Source organism: Paroedura picta, chromosome 9, assembly GCF_049243985.1.
Source record: "Paroedura picta isolate Pp20150507F chromosome 9, Ppicta_v3.0, whole genome shotgun sequence".
Taxonomy (NCBI): Eukaryota; Metazoa; Chordata; class Lepidosauria; order Squamata; family Gekkonidae; genus Paroedura; species Paroedura picta.
This window is the reverse complement of record NC_135377.1, coordinates 39,466,914-39,479,263: the sequence shown is the minus strand read 5'-3', so window position 1 is coordinate 39,479,263 and position 12,350 is coordinate 39,466,914. Positions and strand designations below refer to the sequence as shown.

Below are 12,350 nucleotides of genomic sequence, written 5' to 3'. Positions count from 1 at the left end.
CCCTGGACTGGCCGGTCAGGAGGTGCACAGTGCCTCCTGACCCACCCAGACACCCCCACCAGGTAGGTGGCCGGCCGGCGGAGCCTTCTGTGCGGGCCTCACAGCTCCGAAGGCCACACGGAAGCTGGGGGAACACTGGGAAGGGGGGCAGCTGGGGAAGGCTCAGAGCAGGTCCGCCACAGCAGGTCCACTCTGAGGGCTGAGCCAAAGTCTCCCCCGGCCACCCCCTCCCCTGCAAGTCCCTGGGCCGGAGCAAAGCCTCCCATTGAGCCAAGCAGGGAGCTTCTTTCTTTTCTTGGAGGGGGGGGGAGAGGATCGAAAAAGGCAGAGGAGGGGAGAAAACACAAGACCGACAGAAGTTGAGAGAAATTAGGGGCTTCTCCTTTAAGGCAAGCTTCTCACATGACCAGCTTTGGCCAATCAGGGGTTCTGTATCACACAGCAAAGCCCAGATTCAAAACAGCCTGGTTTCTCAATCTGGATTTTATAAATATTGAGCAAAAGCACTCTAAGATACCGTACAATAAAGGTAGGGTCACTCCGGATCAGTCCTTCTTGTTGCAGAAGGAAAATTTAGATCGCCCCAAATCAAAACGGAAATCGCATTCTGTGTAGACGGCAGGGACTGAATCGACCTGGGACTAGAATATGAGCTCCGTGCAGTTTACACTCTGGACTCAGCTATGTCTGTTGTTGGCACAATTTCACCATCTGTGATATTTTTTAAATGCTTCTGTCAGAGAAATCCTGAGACAGATGTCACTTACTCAGATAATGGATACATGATCTACACTGTTGATTGATCCGCTAAAGCTGGGCGTACCTGACATGCACTGTGCAGTTTCCAAATAGTGGAATACAGCAGCTTTTTCATAAAAGAAGATGGACTCCTTTGGCTCTCTCGAGTGCCTGTGATCTGTCCCTATCCAGTTAGCACCCAGCTGCATAAAGTCTGGGGTGCAAATTGCTTCATTCTATAATGTTTCCTTTCTTCCCCAAACACCATCTGAAGTTTACTAGGTGGGTTAGAGTATTCAACCTTACTTTAAAAGGTTAAAAAAACTTTGGCAAAGTATTAGTATTAACTGGATTACTATCCAACTAAAAACTCACTCTGAACTCATTTAAACTCAGTCGTTAAAAACCACATAAAGGTCTTGCTTTATGAAAATGATCAGGCAATGGCAGATGTCCAAAGGGAACAAGGTCTACAGTAGTGGTCTTTGTGTTACAGTCTTGGTGTGTGGCTAAGACAGACTAGAGAGCCTCTTGGTTAATAGGAAAGGGCCCAATAAAATAAAGTCTAGGGGCAGTCTCCTAGGTTTCACAGAGAGCTTGTGTGGTATAGTGGTTAGAAGGTAGAGCTACAAAGACCTGGGTTGAAATCCTTAGTCAGCTATGAAATGGGCCAATTAATCTCTCTCAGCCTAACCTACTTCATGGTATTGTTGTATGAACAAAAGAGAAGAGGGGGAAAAACATGGACATTGCATTGAACTTGTAAACCAATGAATTCCTAAATCTAACAGAGTTCTTTGTCAACCATATTCTGCCATAGAACCTCTAGTAGACTAGAGAACGTCTAAGAAAAATGTAACAGATATGATATAATCTGTTTTTGATACAATCTTAATCTATTTACTGAATCACTTAGCTCCCTCTCAGATCATGCTGGCATAGTTTCTCATGTAGGTACCTCCCCTTTCCCTTCCCCTTCCAAATGAGCCACAAGGTAGATTGCAAAATTTGCCTAGGGCAGATATGATTATCAGTTTTCGTTTTTCCTCTCTGCCCCATCATATGTGACATGTGAGATTAATTTTCTTCTCTTTTATTTTTATTTTTGTAGTTCCAGACCATTAAATGAAAAGTTAATGCTTCATAAAAATTCAAGAGAAAGAAAGACAATTTCTAGGGAGGTAATTCCTGTTATCCTTTGTTATCTATAGAAAGGAGTCACACATGGAAGTGTTCTGCTGCATACCCCAGGGCAGGGGTAGTCAACCTGTGGTCCTCCAGATGTTCATGGACTACAATTCCCATGAGCCCCTGCCAGCATTTGCTCTAGAGTAGGGGTAGTCAACCTGTGGTCCTCCAGATGTTCATGGACTACAATTCCCATGAGCCCCTGCCAGCATTTGCTACCCTACTCTAGAGCAAATGCTGGCAGGGGCTCATGGGAATTGTAGTCCATGAACATCTGGAGGACCACAGGTTGACTACTCCTGCCCCAGGGTATCCGGTAACCACTTCTTTACAGAACAGTTTTTATACAAAAGAAAACTTAAAGCAAATGCTTATTAAGCTGGTGAGGCTGTGCAGTTTATTGAAAGCAAAACCAAAAATAATATAGAGCCACCTCACAGTAAGGTAATGGTATCCAATTGAAACTGTTACTTTTGGCATTTCGTTTAAGGTTTCTGGAATTTTTGATTTTCTTTATTTTAAAGGCACTGAAAAAAGAGCAGCAGTTCTGTACCAATTCATCCTTAATTCTTCTAATGTTTTTTTTTACGACTAGATTTCTTAAGCACAGTAATACCCTCCTAAGCCTATTAACACGAATGGAATTAGAAGGGGGTCACTCTGTTTTGGAGCACATGGTTAATCATGCAGACACAAATGTTCTTCAGCAACAGGATCCCTTTTGTACTAGACATATATATCTAAGCTTTATAAACAAAGCAGTTTCATATCAATCATAGTTTCTCAAAGTGATGCATCTGAGGTGATGGAAGAGGGAAACAGAATAAATATTGGGATATGATCTATAGAAAAGAGCAAGAGTCTTGTAGAACCTTTTGTGAATTGCTGCTCACTTCTTCAGATGCAACTATAGTATGAGTCCATCTGTCCTATATTTTGGTGAGTGGAGTGATTTCAGATGCTGGATGATATTAGCAAGCAGGTGATAATAGCAGGTGAATTACAATAGCAGGAGCGATTGGATCAGGTGTGATATACAGACGGATAGTAGGTGTGGAGAAATCAGCACGGGTAATAAGACAGGAAGGCCTGGAGGATCATAGTCCATGGAGTTGCGATGGGTCAGACACGACTTCGCACCTAACAACAACAACAACAACAACAACAACAACAAACGAGACAGGAAACCTAGGTCTCAATTCAGTCCAGGAAGGTGCATTGTTTTGAGCTTCATTATCAGGTGCAATTCAGCAGTCTCTCTTTCTAATCTCCCTTTGAAATATCTTTGTAAGAGAACTGCTTCTCTTAGGTCAGCAGCTGAATGTCTTAAAGGTAAAGGTAAAGGTATCCCCTGTGCAAGCACCGAGTCATGTCTGACCCTTGGGGTGACGCCCTCTAGCGTTTTCATGGCAGACTCAATACGGGGTGGTTTGCCAGTGCCTTCCCCAGTCATTACCGTTTACCCCCCAGCAAGCTGGGTACTCATTTTACCGACCTCGGAAGGATGGAAGGCTGAGTCAACCTTGAGCCGGCTGCTGGGATTGAACTCCCAACCTCATGGGCAAAGCTTTCAGGCGGCTGCCTTACCACTCTGCGCCACAAGAGGCTCTTAGAATATTAAAAATTCTCCCAATGGGTTTTGAATGTTATGGTTTCTAATGTCAGATTTATGTCTTACATATAGTCTATTGAGAATTAGATATAGCAGTGGGGAACCCATTCCCCCACTTGCTGCTGAGGTGAGGACTACCTGCCTGCAACCTCCACCACTACTCCTGGACAATGACTGGCTCAAAATAGTTCTCAGCTCCCAAATACCACAGCCAGGCTGAAGCCTGCAGTCTTTACTGGGTCTGAAGTAGTTACAGGTTCTTGCTGCAGCTTGGTCTGGCCTGGCTCCCAGCCTTTGTTGTTGGCCACTAAAACAGGAGGCAGATTAATTTCTGATGTTATTTCACAGCCTCAGCTGTAGGCCTGATGGAACCCTTCTGTTTTACAGGGCTGTGGAACTGTCTGAGGTCCTGCAGGCCCCTGATCTCATTGGCCAGTGTGTTCCACCAGGTTGGGGCCAGGGCTGAAAAGGCTCTGGCCTGGATTGAGGCCAATTTGATTTCTTTGGAGCAGGGTATCCTGAGCAAATTCTGTTTGCTCGATCTCAATGCTGTTGACGATATCCATTGAGATACCAGCAAGCATGCAACTATACAGGAAAAGGAGTTTACTGTATTCCAAAAGTTGAGTTTTCATCTCAAATTGTGGTCTATTTCATGCACATTCTTTTCCTGAGCGGCATTTTAAAAAGAGGAACCTGTTCTTCCATTTTCTGTTTTCTGAGAAGACACAGGCTGAGTACGGGAGAGCATGCAGCCAGCTGCAAGAAAGGAATTCCCAAGGAAGTCTGAACAGGTGGTTTGAATTTTACTGACAGGTGTTACTAGTTTCTTTGTCAAGAATACTCTCTGCTCTCTACCTCTTATACAATTCTGGATCTGAAAATCTCACTCTTGAAAAAATAATTTCAAAGCCAAATAAATTTGTTTCTGTCACAATCTGCATTCTTATTCCCATTGTGGTGTTTGTTATTGCTGTAATTACACTATTTTTTGAATGTGCTAGTTCGGCAGCTCACATTGTGCTCATGGAATAATTAGATTTGTTTTGGCTTCTATGCTCTTGCTTGCTCAATAGTCCAAATGTTGGCACTGAAAATGGAGTCTGAGTTCAAACACATATTGGTTGGAGTTCAGGATGCAAGCACACATGGAAGGCTTGCATCTGTGTGATATTTTTGATGTCACTAAAGAATGTTGTGAAAGAAGCCCTGGCAAATATAGTCAGAAATAGTTTTGCTTTTAATTTTAACTTCATTAAAATAGAGTTGAACAAAGAGGCACAATAAAGTCTACAGACCTCTCTGGAAAAGAGTACTAGCTGTTGCTTATTGTTCTTTTTTTCTTCTGTAGAAATGTATGAACCATATATAATATCCTTAAAATAGCAAATTAATCCAGTATTACAATGTACTCTACATCAGGGGTAGTCAACCTGTGGTCCTCCAGATGCCCCTGCCAGCATTTGCTGGGAATTGTAGTCCATGGACATCTGGAGGACCACAGGTTGACTACATGTTATGGGTATATGTGTGTAGTACTCTCTGGCAGAACCTGAAAAATGTGTGGTTTTGCGTCAACCTCTTGTTTCCTCCTGCATTTTGTTTCATTGGCTGCTACATATGAGGGTCAGGATATGATAATACAGTGATGTTACTCATGCTACACTTTTCCAAGTGTACAATAAAATCAGAGTCCACTAGCACCTTTAAGACCAACAAAGAGTTATTCAAGGCGTGAGCTTTCAAGTGCGAGCACTCTTCCTCAGATATACTGGTGAAACAGCAGTTTTCCTGGCTAATGTAAAATATGGTAATTTAGATAGAATCAGAGCGAAAACTACATGCTACCAATGATTAAGAGATGCTGTGGAAAATGTCATCCCCATGCTAAGCTTTTCCCTGCCTCCTGCAGCATTACACCTATCGATACTGCTTCACATAGCTCCACTCCCTCCTGATAGAGTTTGGTAAATGCAGAATGTAATGTGTTACTCTGAGGAGAGCCTAATGCATAAGATCTTTTGAAAGCATATATCGTTACCAGTAAATAGTGACATTGGTTGTGACCCAAAACTATAGAGGTGAAAGTAAAGCATCTGCAAGGCCGCAGCTTGGGTTTTGGGAGATATCTTTGTGAAGCATTCTGCAGTGTACCAGCATTCTAGAACGGATGCATGTGTAGGAAAGGCACTTTTACATGCCTTGTTCTTACAATAAGTAACTTAGTAATGGCCCCGATGTGGTGCTGCACGAGAAGACGGAAGATGAAAACAGAGTTGCACTTACCTGTAACTGTTGTTCATCAGCATCTTCTGTGCAGACACACATTTCCCTCCTTTCTACCCTGCCGTAAGCTCTCACATGTCCTGTTGTGACAAGTGGGATTCTTGCAGTGGCTTAGGTTGAACTGTGGGGAAAGGAGTTGCACCACCCAGAAACACATGATACTCAGGTGGGAGAAGTCAGCACATGCACTGATTCCCAATAGGCCAGCACGCTTTTGTATAGCTAGGAAATAAATTGTTCAGGCCAGCCTTTAACTGGACTGCCCAAGAAAACCCAAAACAGCTGATTTGCTGGAAGAGCTTTGGTTGTTTAACTTTTTTGTGTGATTTAGAGTTCTTCCAAATCCATGCTTTCTGCTCTGACCACAGGCTCCATGAACTGCCTTAAAAGATAATGAAAGTTCATGACAGTAAACCCATCATGAACTTCTGTTTGGGAACTACTAATGGCAACATTCATCACAAATTTCACTTCATGGTTTGGTCCATGCCCATCCTTAATCTCTTCACCTACTACTCTAGCCTCTTGCTCTACTTCTCCTTCACAGCAAGGAGACACCTTTATTTTTCTTTCTTTTCATCTGCCTCTTAACTGGAGCACTGGCTGTGTAGTTACTGTGAGTTCAGGTTGTGGAGTTGTTTTGTACCTTGTCCTACTATGTATAGTCACATTTACTCTTTTTAGAGGTTCACACTCATCCTCACATTCAGATAAGAGGAGGGGCAGAAAGAACAACTACAGTATTTGCTGGCGTATAAGACTACTTTCCCCCCTGAAAAACATGCCTCCAAGTGGGGGGGTCGTCTTATATGCCGGGTGCACTTCAGTTGGGATAGACATAGCTGCCCATAGTGGCCCATAGTACTGTATTTTGAGTGGAAATGTTGGGGGGTCATCTTATACGCCCAGTCATCTTATATGCCGGCAAATACGGTATTTCCTTTGTATCTCCCTGCATGTATTCCCAAACTCACCAAATTATCAACCAAAGTTGCAATAGAATATCTTCCAGAGGCTTCATGTCCACACCAGCTGCTACTGGATATATCAAAGTCTCAAACTCACCATATCCACAACAGAATTGCTCCTAGCGTTGCCAACTCCGTTCAGAAATAGGAGTCTGGGAGAGTGAGGTTTAGGGAGGGGAAGGGATCTTGGTAGGGTATAATGCCAGGCAGACTATCTTCCAAAGCAGACATTTTCTTCAGAAGGGGAATAAATATTTTAATAAAATAAATACATAAGAACCATTATGCACAGCAGCAGCTACTCCGCACCGCCGCTGTGCTATTGTGGCGGGGCAAAAAGCCCCGCCGTCCCCGGTGTATGCACGGGGACAGAGCTCCGCCAGCTGTCCCGGCGCAGTGGCCCCATGCAGGAAACGTGGGACCGGGAGTGTAGGTAAGCGGCGGCAGCAGCTGGGGGGGGATTGGGGGCAGGAGGCCCCAACTGCAGGATGGTGGGGATCAGCATGCTGCTCTCCCACCATGTTGGGGGCAGGGGGTCACCCCTGTTGGCTCCATGGAGCCGGCAGAGATGAGAGGTGTCCCTGCAGGGGCACTGTAGGTCGGGGGGAGGAGCCGGGCCAAAAGCCTGGCTCCTCCAATTATGCACAGGGCTTGGGCGGCATGGCCCTAGCCTATGCCCTCGAGAGTCCTGGGACTCCGGAAGAACCTGCGTTTCATTAACTGGGTCTTCTGAGGGCCTGGGCTGGGACACGCCTGCACTGATGGCAGCGGCATGCATTATTGGGGATTTCCCCCGAAGCCCTGCCACCGCCAGCGTAGGCATTCCAGCCCATGCATAATTGGTCTAAGTGATGCATATAGTCTGAAGATCAATTGTAATTGCAGATCTCCAGATCTTACCTCGAGGCTGGCAAAAATTCCTGCCACAGAGAGTTTCATGGTGAGTTCCCATCATGCCATATTTTGCTCCAGAGTACAGACAGTTCAAAAACCATTATTAAAGAATATTTCCCACTTAGGATAACACAATGTGAGCTGCTATGTTTAACAACATAATACATCTTCATACAGTGCCACTAGTCATTCACAACAAAGTGTTACTAGACCTGTGTTGGTGTTTTTAGTTTTTTAAATAGACCGAAAATGACATTTTTTTTACTATAGATAAATTCACTTGCAACAGTTACTATCATCTGAATAATTAAGAAATTAGGAAGAGTTGGTGCTGAATTCATGGAGGGGTCTATTTTGTCCATTGCTCCTCCTACTGCCATATAACTCTGAGACACTCACAAACTGCAACAGTCCCTGGTTAGAGGCACACTTTGCCATCCTGGCTCTGAGAATGTGGAATAAAACTAATGTATGCATATAGAGCATGATATCATACATATGATATCATATCTCTACTGAGCAGCTGAACATTCTTAATAAATATTAGCCTTATTAATATTACTTGTGTCACCTATTTTGGATGCAGTTAACACTGAACACTGCAGCCTCATAGCCAAGTTGAAAATGTGCCATAATATATGATGATGTTATACTTTAAAAATGTGAACAGCATTTGTCACACTTTCCATCTCAAATGGGATTAAATGACTGAAATCCTGCCCTGCATTTCCTCTCTCAGACTTTTTATATTGTGCCAATGTCTTGAGTTGCCTTTATCTCATTTTTTATTTTAAAATGTCTGGGGGAAATAAAAACACTATCTTAAACCTTTCCTTTGTGGCCTATTTTCCAATGTAAAGTTGTTTAAAGATTTTGGAAATTAAAGTGAAAATGGTGAGGAAAAATAATATTTTCAGGTAAATCTCACTGGTGTTGGACATAATAATGCACACATAACTTCTTTTTCTTTTTATATGATAGTCTCTGTATGTCAGTGTTTGAATATGTGGTGGCATCTTATATTCTGAGTGTGAAATTGGGCAAATCTTTGGATAATAAATCTGGTGACCAGAGTTGTGGACAGGCAAGGCAGATCTTTTCACAAACCTGAAAAGGTCCCCAAGTTTTCAGGAAAATGTGAAATCAAAGAAAATCAAAAATACAATGAGGAATTTAAATATTTTGAAAAAGATAAAAGTAGTATCTGTAGCATTTAAAATTGGATTATCTCAGTGGCTGTTGCTAGGCAACCATAGCATTTCAGGATTCAGTTTCCATGAGTAAAAGGCAGAAGGAGGGGACAGAGCCCCTTTCAAGCTAGTTTTGGTCTTTGAGAGGATTCATTGAGGCCAGGCCTATCTAGGTTGCCAGTTCCAGGTTGGGAACTTCCCAGAGATTTTGGGTAAAGTCTGAGGAATGCAGAGTTTGGGGGAGGCCTTAGCAGGATATAATCCCACAGAATCCACCCTCCAAAGCAGTAATTCCCTCCATGAGAACTAGTGTTGTCTACCTTCAGGTGAGATCCCTTGGAATTGCAACCACTTTTCATATGAAAGAGATCAGGTCTCTGGAGCAAATGGCTGCTTTGGAGCATGAAGAAGTTCACTTCCTCCCATTGGCCAGATCTCAATAGCCCTTGAACCATCAGGAGGAGTTCTGCAGGTCTACATTCTGTGGATGCAATGATGGCTGAAAAATATTGCTCCTTTGTGGCCACCACTGCCATGGCATTGACTTTCAAATAAATTTAAATAGGAAGAATAAAGTCTAGACTGGAGTAGGGCTTCCAGCTTTTTTTTGTGACCTGAAGACAAGATACTGATTTGTGTGTTCATCTTTGCCCATTTAATGACTCCTATCTTGTCAGGAGCATAATGAGTAGATAATGCAACTTAAATGTATCCAAGAAATTCAAGTGAACGTTTTCCTAATTATTGCCATCATTTGTCTTTTTTGAGACAGAGATGTTGTCTCATCAATGGAATATGACGCACATGTACCTGTTCAGTCTAGTAAATGCTAGGAAAATCACTATAAAGTCCTGTTTGTAGTGCAAATGGTGCAGACAGCTACAGGAACTGTATCTACATTGCACTAGTGCAGCATAATAGGGGGAGGAGAATGATCTGGGTGATTACTGATTCAAATCTCATCTCATCCACAAACCTGGCAAGCCACTCTTTCCCAGCCTCAGTCCCCACCAGTACTAGGGAGATAACAATTCTGGCCTTTTTCACTGAGATTCAAATGCAAGTCAAGTACAATCAATAAGATTGAAACATCCAATGAACAGTGGAATAGGCTTTGAACCTTAGAAATCTGAAAACAGAGTTGAAACAGATTGGAAATAAAGTATAAGCATTTAAACATGATGTTTTAAACAGTGTAGAAACTACCTGTCCAGAGACTGGTCATTCTTCAGACTCCCTTCCCCTTTCCCCAAGAGCTGCAGCCATGCAGGAGGGGATACCCAGGATGGTCCCACCTGAAGGGGCAAGGAACACAGTGTGCTTGCTGGCTGCTGAGAACATACAGCAACAAGCAGGTAGTGGTTCCACTCCACTTCTTCTGCTGGCAAGGATTCATGGAGGATAGGTCCATCAGTAGCTACTAAGCACAGCGAGTAAATGGAACCTCTCTATACAATGGCAGCAATTCAAGGAGTATCAGGGGAAGGCCTTGGCTTGTGTGCCCTCTTTGTTTGCCCCAGCAGGCAACTGGTTAGACTTCTGTGTGAATGAGGATGCTGGCCTAGATGGACAGCAGGTCTGATTCAGAAGGCCTTTTGTTATGTTGTATTTATCACATTAAACAGATGTCTGAATAATATATGCTGAAACATAATTTACCTGGTAATTATCACTGCCATTCTAAAATGATTGACCCAGAATCCTATTCAGGTCTATTTATTGGGGCTTAATCCAGGAAAACATTTTTAGGATTGCACAATAAATCTTTTGAATTCTTGCAATGTGTATACCAAGATGAAATCATGGGCCTACATAACTTTTGCTTTTATGATTTCCCATAAGTACATTTTATAAATACGTAACCTTCCTGAACCAGTTTCTCTTTTTTGTTATTGTTTCTCTTAAAATAGTGCTACTATTAAATAATTTTGAAAGCACAGACATAAAGCTCCATTTAAATAATATAACACTGACAGAACCTGACACATAGCCTGGAAATTCAGAGCAGTGGCTGGCATCTTTTTCTGAACTCAAGCCATTATGCCTTTTATTTTCCACAGAAGCAATATTGTAGCTTTAAGTGTAGATTTCCTGGTTGTTTTTCTGTCTCCCCTCAAAAGAGATTTGCCTTGAAATCTCAAACTTCTCTTTAGACATGAATGTTGACAAGCCAGGTTATACAGAACTAGAATCAAGCCACATATTGGTACAAAACTGCCAACTCTTTCCAGAATAAGGCAAAACAAGATGATATGATGTGCTACTTACAACTCGTGCTCTGGCAAGACCCTGAACGCACTCAAGGAAGGCTTTCTTCACATTATTATTCAAGGTCCATTTTTACCAGTGTGGCAGTTTGGAAAATTCAGTTTGGCAGCCAAGAACACAGACATTCCAATAGGTCCAATATTTTTGTAGCACTAGATTCTACAAGGACATTGCCACTGAATACCGGAAAATGCAAAGTAAAAAAAACAAAACATAAACACAGTTGTGAGTAGGGTTGTGCGATTCGGCCGCCGAAGCGGCCATTCCATCCGGGCGCAGCCAGCGCCGCGCCGCGCCGTGGGGGGGGGGAGGGCGGTGCCGGCAGCGGTGTGACAGAGGGCGCAACCACGCAGGCGCGGAGTTCCACGCCTGCGTGGTTGCGCCCACTGTCACGCCGCTGCCGGCACCGCCCTCCCCCCCCGCGGTGCGGCGCTGGCTGCGCCCGGACGGAACGGCCGCTTCGGCGGCCGAATCGCACAACCCTAGTTGTGAGTGCTACCATTTTTCCTCCTCAAATTAAGGTAAAGGTAAAGGTATCCCCTGTGCAAGCACCGAGTCATGTCTGACCCTTGGGGTGACACCCTCCAGAGTTTTCATGGCAGACTCAATACGGGGTGATTTGACAGTGCCTTCCCCAGTCATTACCGTTTACACCCCAGCAAGCTGGGTACTCATTTGACCGACCTCAGAAGGATGGAAGGCTGAGTCGACCTTGAGCCAGCTGCTGGGATCGAACTCCCAGCCTCATAGGCAAAGCTTTCAGACGGCTGCCTTACCACTCTGCGCCACAAGAGGCTCCCACCTCAAATTAGATGGCATTAAAAAGGATGATATTTACTGTTCAGAAAGCTAGAATTAAGTACAGTTCACAAACCAGAAAATCAATCTAATCCTTATAGACAAAAAATCAGACCTTTTAAATGTTTGTATTGTGTCTCATTTTGCATTTAGCAATATTCAGGGGTAATGTTATTTCATTGATAAATTGAATGCTACAAAAAGATTGAATGGGTTAGAATTGACCTCAAGATGTGCCTATGCTCTTAGCTGCCAAACTGACAACTTATGTTCATGGAGATTTGCTTGCAATGAACCCCGTAATTAAGTTATAAAGAGTTGATTAACAAATTACTCAACAATTTTCTGGGAAGGAGCTAATCCTTGGAGGTTGTACATTTTGATGACCTGCAAGAACTTGTGGGGAGG

The 12,350-nt window shown here is 43.4% G+C and overlaps 1 long non-coding RNA gene across 1 annotated transcript in view; it reads right to left on the bottom strand.

Annotated features, from left to right (window-relative positions):
* Window positions 1-11,230, bottom strand: part of LOC143844236 (uncharacterized) — a 37,550-nt gene extending 26,320 nt beyond the window's left edge. The window contains exon 1 of the long non-coding RNA XR_013233881.1: window positions 11,145-11,230. This is a non-coding gene — a long non-coding RNA (uncharacterized LOC143844236). The remainder of the gene's footprint in view (window positions 1-11,144) is intronic.
* Between the last annotated feature and the right edge of the window lie 1,120 nt (window positions 11,231-12,350).